The sequence below is a fragment of the Teleopsis dalmanni genome, chromosome 2 (assembly GCF_002237135.1).
Source record: "Teleopsis dalmanni isolate 2A chromosome 2, ASM223713v2, whole genome shotgun sequence".
NCBI classification, from domain to species: domain Eukaryota; kingdom Metazoa; phylum Arthropoda; class Insecta; order Diptera; family Diopsidae; genus Teleopsis; species Teleopsis dalmanni.
Genome location: NC_051847.1, coordinates 182031824 through 182046211, shown reverse-complemented (window position 1 = coordinate 182046211; position 14388 = coordinate 182031824). Strand labels below are relative to the sequence as shown.

The 14388-nt window shown below is 24.6% G+C and overlaps 2 protein-coding genes across 5 annotated transcripts in view; one reads left to right on the top strand and one right to left on the bottom strand.

Annotated features, from left to right (window-relative positions):
* The window catches only part of LOC119679763, a 99545-nt gene that overhangs the window by 54447 nt on the left and 30710 nt on the right, over positions 1-14388 (top strand). The gene's annotated exons all lie outside the window — the stretch shown is intronic.
* The window catches only part of LOC119679759, an 81734-nt gene that overhangs the window by 52952 nt on the left and 14394 nt on the right, over positions 1-14388 (bottom strand). The gene's annotated exons all lie outside the window — the stretch shown is intronic.

Sequence of the window (14388 nt, the reverse complement as noted above, 5' to 3'; positions counted from 1 at the left end):
TAGTAATATATAAAACTGTTAGAATTGTTGCAATATCACAGGTATAACACATGTTGGTATTTATTTAATCAAAAATAATTAAGAATTAATACTTCAGATTGTTTAAGCATTTTGAATATAATCAAATTCTATTATTCGAAGTTATTCAAATTGTTCAAACACTGATCTGTTTAATGTACACATATTATTTTAGTATTGTTATATACGAACATATATAACATCATTGAGTTCATCATCGATCGAGTTCAATCATATCTTAGCAGTTCATTGCGCTCAAAGATCAAATTTTACAAAACTTTGAAAAGTTTAAAGATATTTGAAGCAGTATTACTCTGCGTTTACACTGACTAATTTAATACTTTCGGGGACTGCCAGTTTGACGTGATGAGGTGACCCAGTAGTTACGTAGAATCTTCGTGCGATGTCGGCGATAGCATGCTACTGGTAGGAGTTCCCTTGTCGGTAAGGTCGAATGAGAAGTAATGAATGAGGAGTCCACAATATAGCGTCGGTCCTCATAAAGAGCGGATGCAAAATGCGTCTGTTCTCCAGGTTAGTGACCTGTCGCTACGTGTAAAGCTTACACGGCTGACATTGTGCTTGTAACCCATCGCCAGTGCTTTGCTCCCTTCTTTAACTATTTTCTAGAAATAAAACATGATTCTAAACCTGGTGGAATTATACAAGTGGTATCCGTACAAATACGGCGAATCCAATTGCTTTGGCAGCACGCACAACGGATTTGGAGTTCCGAAACTCACGTTATCATCTTTTCGTTAGAGAATGAACACTAAGGCCGAATATTTCTCTTCGAAACGCAATGGAATAATGAAGAAGAATTTATTACTATTATATATTTTTTTCGAGTATGGTCTGCAAACAGAAATTTAAAACTATTTGCACAAAGTGTAGTCAGTTTAGATCAAGGGTTTGATATATCCCATATATTCCAGATTTTATACATACATTATATAAGTTTATATTATAAATATTTGTTCATAAATCTTTCTTTATTATTACGCATACACACATATATGCAATATATATTAATTTTTTTATAATACAAAACTTTTAAATATTTTTACAAGTCATAAATAACCAAGAATAGAGTGTTATAACAAAAAATTGTTATAACACTTTGCCCTGCGAAAGAAGTCAATCAAACTTTTGAACTATAACTATAATACTTATAGATTACGTATATGTATATTATAAAACGTAAGAACGAAAATAGTATTCCCTTTATCATTTTACTCAGAAGTCATTAACTAAAAAATATTATATTATTATCGCGTTGAAATTCCTAGAATAGAATCTTTAAAAAATAATTAAAAACCGTTTAAAATAATTATCACGCCATTAAATGTAATAAAAACAACAACTCGCAAATTAAAGTATCGTCAGAAATGTGACATAGAATGACTCTATCTCATCATTTATCATTCATAATTCATTAAATTTAAAATTATTTAATTAAACAATACATAATTTGAAATCTGAAAGCTGCTAAATTGTATGGAAATAATTTTGGCCAAGTGCACGCCAGGTGGGAATTCCATTCATTATTGCACAAATACTGCTTAAAATTTTTGTTGAATTTAATAATTCTGAACTATGAGAAGATTGAAGAAGGAATCTATGGATGAATGACTTTGTTAGGAACCACACAACCGCAAACGTAAACAAACCGACGGCACACAACAAAGAATGCATGGAAGCCACAACGTCGACTAACAAACTACAGACATAGACTCATTCATGCAGATACATTCATACATTCATACAGTCCACTCACATCTATAAATAGGTAGATATTTTCATTGAGCAGAGACTTAAGTGTTTTACTACGATTTTACTCTTTAATTTTAGTGTAATTACTGCAATCGAATGAAAAAGTGCGTTCAGTGAACAATGACTCTCATTAATGCCGCAATTGTTATCGCTTAATGCGTAATATTCGTTTTTAGTGCTGCAGTAATGCATAGTAATGGCAAGTGTAGTGCAGTTGGCAGTTGACAGTTGGCAGTGATTGAAAAACATATGCACGTTTTACTTAACAATGGTGCTTTTGTTATTAAGTGAAATACTGCTTAACATTAAAATCATTTATGGCACACAGCCCAGTTTAATGTTATTTAACATCTTCCAAATTCGTTCATCGCTTGTTTTTGTTGTGTGAATTGAATTTCAAGGGGAAATAATTATGAATTGCAAAACTGCTTTAAGCTGATTTTAATTTGATTAATTATTCACTTATGCGACTTATATATGTATATAATGTGACATACAACATAACCTTGTTGGTAAGAGTTTTACTGGAAATGAATATATGTAATATGTTTATACAATTACTAGAAGAATAAGTCATATAATCATACTTTATTTATTTTGAGATGCGATATAGTTTTCTAAGTATACCAATACTATATTCTAATACTCAAACTATTGAAGAAAACCATGCTCTCTACTGCTTTTTTCCATAAAAACACACAAATTTGATAACAAGTACGATTAAGAATAAATATATTAACGCATTTTTGCTGAAAAAGATAGTAGACGAAATACTGCTCACTTCAAATGTCGTTCGCAAAAAAACGACGCCCGATGATTGGAAAATTAATTTAGCAAGATAATTAGATTTTAAATATATAATAATAATTATAAGATATAACAAATCCCACAAAAAAATTATAAGATTTTATTACAATTAAAATTGAGACCCGAAAAATATATTAATTTTAAAGCCATAATAGCTTTCCGATCCATCTGAGTACAGAGATATGTCTGGGAGCCAATTCAAAAATATTACCAAAACTAAAATTTGAATTTTATAAGTTCTTCAGTTAAAATATTTTTTTGATAAAACCATACATGTATTTAAGAAAAAATTGAAGATATTGATCATGTGCGTCGTTGGCTCAAAAGAGAAATTCGTAAAGGTTATCCGAAGTCAGTTGGTGTTGCTGACAAATCTCATAATTTGATTTTAAATATTTAATTGATTTAAAATAGTAAATTAATATTAGCTCGTTAGAAATGTTCGAAAAAATGAGAGAAACTAACTTTTAAAGACTGTCTTCTAACTTTCCAGTACAACAGGTTGACCTCATACATATCAACTCAAATAACTGATTTTCTAAGTACTCGAAACATCGAACTTATAGGTCATTCGACATACAAGTGATTTTCTAAGTACTCGAAGCATCGCACTTATAGCTCATTCGACATACTGTCATAATATGCGAACCTCTGACTTTTTTGTTTTCGGAACCCTAAGAGACAAAGCGCGTGGACAACGATTTTCATGGGCTGAAGAAATAGCTGATACATTCAAGGATATTAGATTTGTCTTAATTAGAATGAAAATATGCTATTATAACATATACACCATTTCAAATACGTAGTATATTTAAAAATAATAAAGTCTGTCTGACAAGTTACTGTTTAGTGTATTATAAGGCTCACAATAAAAATTTCTAATGTAAATATAGTATTTATTTAATCATATTCGTTTACTCATATTTTTATCCTTTTGTAAAATTTTATATAATATTCAAAAAGTATTAAGCTTAAGATTTGAAGATATACAGCAGAAAAAATCATATAAATATGTATTTTATATCTGTATACATAAAATCTTCTTTAATGTACATAGTGAGTATAATATTAACAAAGAAACAAAGTTTATTTAAAATATACAGAGTGTATTCTACAAAGGACGAATAGTAGCATAATGACGTCATCATTTAAATCATTTTATTGCTGTTTAATAATAAATCAAAATTTACAATAATCGGAAAAACAACAAAAGTACATAAAAATAAATAAAAATTATTTGTGTTTTTTAATATAAATATTTATAATTATATACAATAAATATCAGATACTTTAGCTCATGGACATAACCTTGACACAATAATTTTAAGGTAAATTTAAAGTATTATTTTTTTTACTAATTTTGAACAAGCCTTTTTTTTAAAAATATTTATTTGAAGTAAAAAGGTGTGTGATTGCTATATAAACAAATAAATAAATAAAATCAATTTTCGTAATCAGAAAATAAATTTATCTTAGTTGTACGCACTTTTTGTAAAAATACCTTGAGTTAGTCATAAGATTTGTTACTCATTAAGGATGAGGTTGGGTCAAAAGGTATTTTAAATGTAAACAAATATTATACTAATATTTTATAAGAGTCATATTTTCGAATAAAATTAAAAAAATGCATTGTTCAATTTTTATAAATATAAATTGTATAGCTTCTAAATATTATTATTAATAAAACTTGTGCAGAAATAATTAAAAATAATATTTATCACCTTAACTTATCTAAATGACTTGTCTTTTTTAATAATTAAGTGCTAATCAAATGTAGGAATATCCAAAAAATTTAACATTCTAATATTAATTACTAATTATCAGTAAGATAAAAAATTGCAATAATATTTTCCAACATTTATTTAAATATTTTCATGAAAACTTTATTCTCAGCTCTTATATAAATAAAATATTAAAACACATATAATTAAAAGAAGTTTTTATTATATATATTTGTAAGCATTTGCTATAAAAATCAATTAACATATTATTCCACTCACATTTTAATTTTTTTTTATTTACAATTTTGCTTGTTTATGATAAAATAAATAATTATTTATTTATTTTTTAATTGCAGTTTGTAAATGTAAATATTTCAAAATTCTTAAGCCTTTTTTTCTAGCATCGTTGATGGACTAGTCACGAAGCATTATAGAAAATTAGTTATATTTAGCCTTCAATCTCTCACGTTTTTATTATTTTTCTATGCAATTTAAATAAATATTAAATAAATAAAAGTTTTTAATCTATTTTTGATACGAAATAATTGATATAAGAATTTAATGAAATATTTTTAATAAGAAAAAAATGAATTTCAAATGAAGTTCATAGATTCAAATGCAGTTATTCTGTCAGAAGTTTTTAAAAAATTGCTTACTTGGCATATGCAATGAAATATATTAATATAAACTAATATATTCATTATAGATGATAAATTTATTGAATTATTTACGCTGGAATAACCAACGATATATGGTATTACTCACTTAGTGGGTAGTATTCGTTTTAACACGTTTTTTTACGCATTCACAATCATTTTTATGAGACCGACTTACTCATAACATCATACCAAAAGGTAAATTGGTAAAGAGTGTTATTCTGTTATTATTACAAAAAAAAAAACAAAAAAATATTAACAATATTAATTAATGTTCTATTTTTAACTCGTCTAGAATGTTTTCATATATTTTTTTACAATCATTATAATTTCTGTTAATATTGGTATCGAGCTTAATTTTTTATATTTTTTTTTAAATTTATTTTTATATGTGATTTAAGTTTTTTTTTTTTATTTTTATTTTTATTTTAAATAATATATAAAAATATATGCATAAAAATGTATATAAATATATGTAAATAAAACATTAAACTAGTCTGCATTAAAACATTAATTTTATTTGAAATTCAAGAATTAAAATTAATATTTTTATTTGCTTTTTTTATTTTAATATTAAACAAAATCCAATCTAAAGCCTGGCAAAATAATAATTAAATATTTATACGATTTTATTTACAATGCTTATCTGTTGTGTTATATGATATATTAATTAAAATTAGAAGCATACATTGACCTATAAGACGAGTTGCTATTTGATGATGATAAGGTTCAAAGCACACTAACGGAAAAAAACGCACGCTGCCGCCACCGTACCGCTTGTGCGGTGAAAAAAGTATGAACTTAAAAACATATCATATGATATTTGATGTTTTTCGTATCAAATGGAATTGAATATAAATTAATTTTATTAATTAAATGAAGATAATAATAATTGTTAAATAATTATAATTGTAGTTAATAACTAATACTGGTTTGTTATATTAACAACATTCATTTAAAATGTTTTTTATATTCAAACATTTTTATTTTTTAATTATTATTTTGATATCGATCTAAACCACAATACATATTACTAAAACAATTATTATATACATAATTGTCATATAATTTTTATTACAGCAGTCATCATTAGTCTCCTCGACTAATGCTTATTCTTGAGCACAAAGTATATAAAAATATTTAACTAATTATATACAATATACAATTATATATAAATATAAATCTACAAAAATATACACAAAAGTTATAAAGAATTAACACATTTTGTCAGACAGCAATTAACTGATTATATTAATCTTAGTTTCTTGAGTATAATATGGTAATTATATTTATTCTTATGAGTTTTACTAAAACTACTTAAACCTATTCAACATCAAGCAATTTACAAGAAAATAAAAATTAAGTTTATCGCTTTTATTACCCAATTGTTAAGGGCAATTAACCACAAAGTGGTCGTAGCTGAGTAACTGAAAACAATACAACTTAAAAGTTTCTAACGAAATTAATTATAACAATATTTTTTTTCAAAAATGTTAATAGATTCAAAGCAATAAAAGCAATTGATATGTTGTGAAATAAAATAATCATATCATCTAAAGTTCATATATTTTCTATAATAATAAGAATATCATAATAGATTTCTTTTCTCAGTTCTATTGTATTAATAAACTTTTAGTACAAATACAGAAAATAATAAATACCACTTATCGATATAATACTAATAAAAATATTTTTATAATAATATAAAAAATGCAAATTATATAGAGCCTTTTAACGTCAGTGTTCTTTTGTTATTACACTCTTGCTCTCAGATGCTCCAGTTCTCGAAGTCAGAAATGTCTAAAACATCTAAGCCTTTCCTTTAGGTTTATGCGCTGACATTATGTTTCATATAATATTTATACGCTGACATTATTAATCATAAAATATGTAGACGACATTTTTTGCATTATATATATATAAATATTGCAAACCGACCACTGACAATAAATTGTATTATTCATTGCATCATCTCTATTGATTTCTATTTAATTCATTGTATCATATATACCTTACAAAATAAGAAAAAACTAATGACTATACAATATAATATTCTATGCAGTGACTATTCAGTATTTTGAAAATAATAAGAAATTCATATAGGAAAACCTATTTTTACGTCAATAGATAAAATAAAAAAAAATATTAATTTTTCAATCTGAATGAATTCTTTTAATGATAGGCTTTCCAACTTCGTAAGCTATTAAACTTACAAATGAATTATTATGCACAAGATATGCAAATTTTCTATTTTCATTTTCTGAGAAAACATCTAATTAAATCTTGATTAACGTAATTAATGTAATAACTTGATTTCGATTATAAAAAAAAAACATAAATTAAACAATTTTAAATGAGAGCTAAAAAACAATTAAAAATAATCTCTGCTTCCATTAATCTTTAAGATATACAAATTGTTTACGTTAATATTGTCCAAATAAAAGTTTTATACAAAAAAAAAAATTAAAATATAATTAAATTTGAATTTATACAAATATAATTGAATTTATAATATAATTAAATTTGAATTTATATATACTTATAATATACTTAATATAATGTACTTATAATATAATTTGATTATACAAAAAGATGCACATATTCAAAAATAATAAAATTATTTAATAATTTTGAAAAGATGATAATAAAAATTAAGTATAATCTTTCTCGGAATACGAAACCAATAATAGATAAGGTACGTCAAAGTTTTAGGAAATGCCCGCACTGAATCATAAAATTATGTCAACAAATGATGGCAATTTTTATTATTTTGTTTTGTTTACAATTTTTGCAATTTATAAACAATATTTATTTGATATAGCTTTAGTTAAAAAAAATTCTAATACTACTCGTATATTTCTAAATAAAAAAAGAGCAAAAAATATCAAAGTATACAATTAAAATTATTAAATCTTTTAGGTCTGCACAAAATTATAAAAACGCCAAACACATTTTTTTCAATGTATATAAAATGGTTTCTAAAAATATATTAATATAACTTTAGAGATTAAAAACATAAAAAAAAATTAAATCAAATATTTTTAAGAAATGATTTGAGAGCTTAATGATTTAATAACTTTGACTTTTAAATTAAACCCCATATCTTTCACAATGATGCAGAGGAAGACTGGTTTAAAAATAGCAAATATCTTTAAATAATTAACACTTTCTGATATTTAAATTAATGAATGCCAGCATCTATAAAATACTTCATAAACTATGGACTGAATTAGGTATGTATCTTAAATGCATCTTACCACAATGACAACGTATGTTTAAGAACGAATTGAGTTTCAAAACTTATTAAAAAGGACAAATTACCAATACCAAAAGTCGATATTGTATATAAGTATAACGAATAGTATTACAAAAAGATAGACCTAACCGTTTTTGATTATAAAAGTTATAATTATTTTTTATTCTATAATTATATAATTATTATATTTTCATTTCATTTTTTAAAAATTATTTTATTCCTAGTTTCACAGATCAAAATTTTTTCATTTTAAAAAAAAAATCCATATTCACATTTAGTTTTGCAAATATATATATTTTTAGTTTTCTATTTAAAAAGTAAATAATTGCTTACGTCAGCAAGAAAAAAGATTAGAAAAAAACTGTCATAATTTCGTCAAAAAAATTTCTTTGAGCAAAAATATTTTCATCAAATTTCTAATAATAAATAAATATAAAAATAAAATAATTTTTCAAACTTTTATTTATAAAATATTGATTTTTTCAAAAATAATTCTTTCCGCAAAATTCTGCGTTTTCCATTTGTTGCCAATATTTCAATCAAAATTTTTATTAAATCAAAAAAAAAAAAATTATACTTAAAATATAATACGAAAATTCAATTATATTGCCAATAATTTAATCAGAATTTCAATTTAATTAAAAATGAAATAAAAATTATGATAAAAATATTAAAAGAAAATTCAATTTTATTTCCTTTATATAAAGTCCAAATCTTTCAAAAAAATCCATCAGGAAATACCATCAGAAATAAAAGAGATTCTCAAAGGTTTTCTTGTTGTATAGTTTCCCAAGATTTCCCAAGAATCTTATTCAGGTTTTGAGTTATTTAGAGAGCAGGTAGAAGCAGAGAGAAATATTCTAAGAATTTCCTGAAGCATAGTTTCGTAGCTTTCCTACAACCGTCATTGGTGGTAATGTGTAATTTAGACTCATACTCTATAACCCTATGATACCCTGTCAAAATATCAACTAGCTGAAAGCAGCTCTTTCTATCAATCGATAAAACAGATTTGGTGTGGCTTTTATCGAATATATGCGAGCACATAATTCTGGTGATTTTGCAGGTGCTTAAATGCATTTATATAATTATGGGCAAAAATTTATGTTCATTTATTAGATCTTAAAACATTACACGAGTTTGCATATAAAGCTGAATATATATTATTAAGTATGTTAATTTATTTGCATCATAAGTACCTATGAAGATGTTTAATTTTTTGATCTTTAACTTTTCTAATATAATCAGTTATGTTATTGTGTTAACAATTAATTAATTTGATTAACTAATTTGTATTTAGATTGAAACATTTTTTTTGCTGAAGTTTATTTAATGCCTTTTAGAAAAATAAGCTACCTAAAAAAAGCGTTTTCGGACAAAGCTATTTTTTGTATTGGAAATGCAAATCGTTTAGTTTAGTAAGCGAGTTGCATATGCTGTGATTCATTCGAATGCATTGATTGGTAATTATTTTTATGTGTTTTTATATACAAATATATGTTACATATTTTCCTAATCTTATATATATATGTATATTTAATAATAATGACGGAAACTCCTTCAAATTTAAATAAATTATGCGTAAACATTTACATTACTCATAAATATATATATAAAATAACTAATAGTAGTCTGCTTAAAGGTAATTTTTTTTCCTAACCTTTCTAAAATGTTTAGAAAAAATTCTAAAAATTTTTATAGCTATTTTAAGTGCAACGCACAAAATTATGCTCTTTACAGTCACTAAACACTTGTTCATTTTATGGTATATTTTCTACTATAAAAAATTTATTTTTAATTAAAACTAAAGTACTTAGAGTGTTTTTGTTCTTTATAAAAATTGCGCATTAAAGCATTTTTTATTAAAATCTGTTTTCGTTTTTAATTTTAGTGCTTTAAAAGCAAACACTTTTTTATGAACTTTAAAGTATTATTTTTTTTTTTACTCATTATAGATATACTTTTATATACATTAAATTAGCGGATATTTTTTGCATATTCTAAAGCTACGTACAAAAAAATTATGCATATAAAAAATAAGATAGATATGAGAAAAAATCACAAATGGCTACTTTGTTAATGATGTATCGTAAAACATCAGCAGAACATTACAGAGATCATATCGCAGAGCACCACATTGCCACATTACAATGACCATTTTTACACCAAGAAATCAAAAAACAACAACAAAAAAGTATGAAAAAATTCATAATGAAAAAATACACAAACGCACATACATATGCACAAACTCAAAGCTACATTGTTAGGTTTTTCATATTCCCAATACAGAGTAATGTAGTGGGTACGCTTTCAGCAAATGGCAGACCGCTTTTTATTGGCAAGGTCACTGCTATATTTTAACGTATGCTACACCGCCATTTTGCTTGTCATTGTGTATGAGTTACTTTGTACGTGTTTGGAACTTTGTACGTGTTATGTGTGTGTGTGTGTGTGCTATCTTTTTTATTCGTGTTTTACGGTTATTATTATTGAAGCCGCGCTGTGGCCCATTTATGTTGACGTTTAGCATTTTCGGTGTTTGTCGTCAAAATTTTGCTTAAGTTGACATTTGGTGAGCGTAAAATGTAGAAATGTAAACAGAATGTTGCGTTACAGCGCTTTAGGGCTTTAAGCCACTTTAAGTTGTCTCGCTTTTCATTATGTTTCAGCTTTTATAATATTAAACACAAAACACATTGTAAACATTTTGGCAGTGTGCAGTGTGCAGTAGCCAAACAGAGAGTTCGACTTTTAGCATAATGAGTGCTGGTAATGTTAGAATACTAATGTTTGCTAAATAATATCAAAACTTAAAAGGTTTCGGTTTGCGTTTTAACACTTAACATTTGTGTTCCTTTTACTTTTTTACACTTTTCAGTCTTTGTACACCGATGATCGCATATTTTGTTTTTTTTTTCATTTGTAACTTTCAAATAAGCCTGCCTCACATAAATACATTTTTATACCTTTTTGTTTTTATACCTGTGGGTGTTTAGCACTTCTCATAAAACATGTTAAACATGTTTTAGCCACACGATATTAAAAACGAAATTAAATATTTATAAACAATTAATAAACAAATTACTATGGACAGAAAATAAAACAAATTAAAATCTCAAGTGTCTGTCTTTATGCATAAAGATAGATTTGTTCTACATAATTTAATAACAACAAAAAAAAAAAATAAGCTGACGTAAGAGTCAAAAGTAGCTCAAAACAGCAAAACTTTAGCTACTTTTGTGAAGACAATTTAACTTTGAAGTTTTATTAAGATTTTCAAGCTTATAAGAACTTAATAAGATTTAATAACAACGTTACAGAATACACATCCCTTCAGAAGCTTCGACTACCGTTCAGACATTCAGACATTAAAGCCAAATTAACAGAAACGGGTTATTTTATTATGCCAAATTTAATTAACAATTTGTTGAAAATATATTTGACCTTTAAATAAACAAAAATTCCAGTACTTAAATAAAATATTAGCACAATTCACATTAATTTTATACAAGAAAAAGTCAAATCATTTAAACGTTTCGTTTACTTCATTCAAAAGATATTCTGTTTTATTTTTTTTTTTTTTTTTGTCGAAATAACTCAAAGTATCTTGCATCTTTTATTAGTAAGGAAGTATGCCAAGCCATCTGCAAACTGTTTAAATTAATGAATACCAAAAACAAAAAAAAAACATAGCTCAGAGTCAAATAAAAGAGAGTGATGATATCATGTATTCATCTTCTTGGCATTGCTTGTCATCGGAGACAAACAAAATCGACCAAAACATACACCGCACCCACAATTTTTTTAAAGGAAATAATGAAAAGTTTAATTTATTTAATTATTTTAAATTAAGTGTTGAGAAGCAACCACAAAGCATTATTTTTAATTAAAATATTGAAATAATGATTTTTAATAATATATTGATTGCTATATAAAAACGTTTTATTGGTTAATAATAATTATAAAATTATCAATTAAAGAAATTTATGTACAACAAATAATTTAAATCTTTAAAATAAGCTTCACCTTTAATAGAACCATTAACTTTTTTCATGATCGTACTTTAATAATCATAATTATAATTATTATTTTAGTAGATTATTTAATATTTATATTATTTTTTAATAATTACACTAATCGAAATTTATTACATGGTTAAACTATTGAAATTATTTGAACAATTTATATTTTATTTTAATTTTAATTGCAGATGCATTCTCATTATAATTTAATTAATTTATTACTATTTCATTTGCAATTCTAGTATCTGATACTATATAAATGTATGAAGAATTAAATGAAAATCAATAATAAATTATTAGTATTTCTTTATTCAAAGCAATTTTTTTATAATTTATTTATTATATATTAAATTATATAGCATATATTTATATAAAAGTAATTGATAATGTAAATAATAATCAATATTTACGCAGTTAAATAAATCTGTTTGGTTAGAGATACGTCTATAATCCTGTTAATTAACAGCCAGAGTATTAATTTGATTTGAATTTATTTACTATATTCTTTTTGTAAAAAAATATATAGAAGTATTAATTTATTCTGAATGAATTTGCATAATTTATTTTATTAAATAAGACATTTTTAAAAAAGGTACTAATTTCTCTGCATTATCACCTTCAAAATTATTCAATTAAAATTAAATTAACAAAGATATATGTTTATAATCCCGCTCATTATTAGCCAGAGTATTGGTTTTCATTTAATACTCAACACAAAATTCATTTAATATTTTTTTTTGTTTTTATATATAAGAAAGAGCATTTTTTATGATATAATACTAGATTTTTCCACTTATTGCCTTTAAAATCAATGAATACATTTATTATATCTTTCTTTTCTAACGTTGTTGTTTTGAGTAAAGTTTTCAAAAATCAAATTATTTTTAGAAAAGAAAATTTCTTGATTTTCTTAATAATATATTATAGATTGAATAAGCACCTAACGAAATTAGGAAATCAATCCAACTCAAACTCAGATACTGTAAAGACGAGAGAGAAACTGCTTACCATTTGCTTGAGGAGTGCCCGGCACTAATGCACAAGCGGAAGAAGGATGGTATTTCATGGATCATAAGAATTCAAGACTAGGAAAGATAGACTCTAATCCGACTAAGGGACACAATAGATCTTTTAGGTCGCAATGCACTACCTTTTTTCAAATAAAAATAATAATATTTATTGTTTGAATTTCAACAATATATTATAAAATTGTTAGCCGTATTAATTTGTTGAAATAATTGGGTTCAATGCTCTGTTTTAAAAGCCCGTATATTAGGATTTCGCACTAATTATTTTAAACAATTCAAATATATAAAAAAATCGAATATTGTGATTAAAAACCGGTACTACTCTAAAATATTTATACTAACATATATAACATTAGACTATATATATATATTAATATAAGTATATACTCCTCTACCAAATTTAAAATAAGAAAAGCACTTATAATAATAAAGTACTTGTTGAATAATCGGTATTAAAAACTGGTATTAATCCTCAACTAAAATTAAAATGAGGAGTGTATCTCCACCATAATACATAAACTCTAAAATCTTATTATAGATATGTATAAACTTTTCAATTATACTTTAATTCCTATATTATAGTTGCTTTAACTTTAACTTTGACTAAGTTTTTTAGTTAAATATTCATTTAATATGGAAAACTTTCAAGGATTACCTACAAATTTTTCAACAAGCACTCATATACGCATTTTTAATGCAACCTCCACTGCACTACTCCAAAGGCTTGTAACCGAGCAGACACACATGGCTCACTATGTCAAGTCAGAAAAAATTTCATTTATCTCAATTGTTGATAAAGAATTTTTATTAAATATAATAAAAAAAATGGTTTATAAAAACTTTTAAGTCAACCAAACACATAGTACAAAAAATAATAATATTGCTTTTGTTAATACAAGTAAAAGGTAGCATTATGTAAAAAAATTTTAAAAAAAATAGCTTTAGATACTTTATTCTGATACATAAACCGCAACAAAATTAATTAACTTACGACATAAACATTTCAAACGTTAACCCTAGAAATACCAAAAAAGAAGACCGAATTGATGAGGGTATTTAATTATGCAGATCACATCACTGGTTTACCAACACAAAATAATTTAAAAC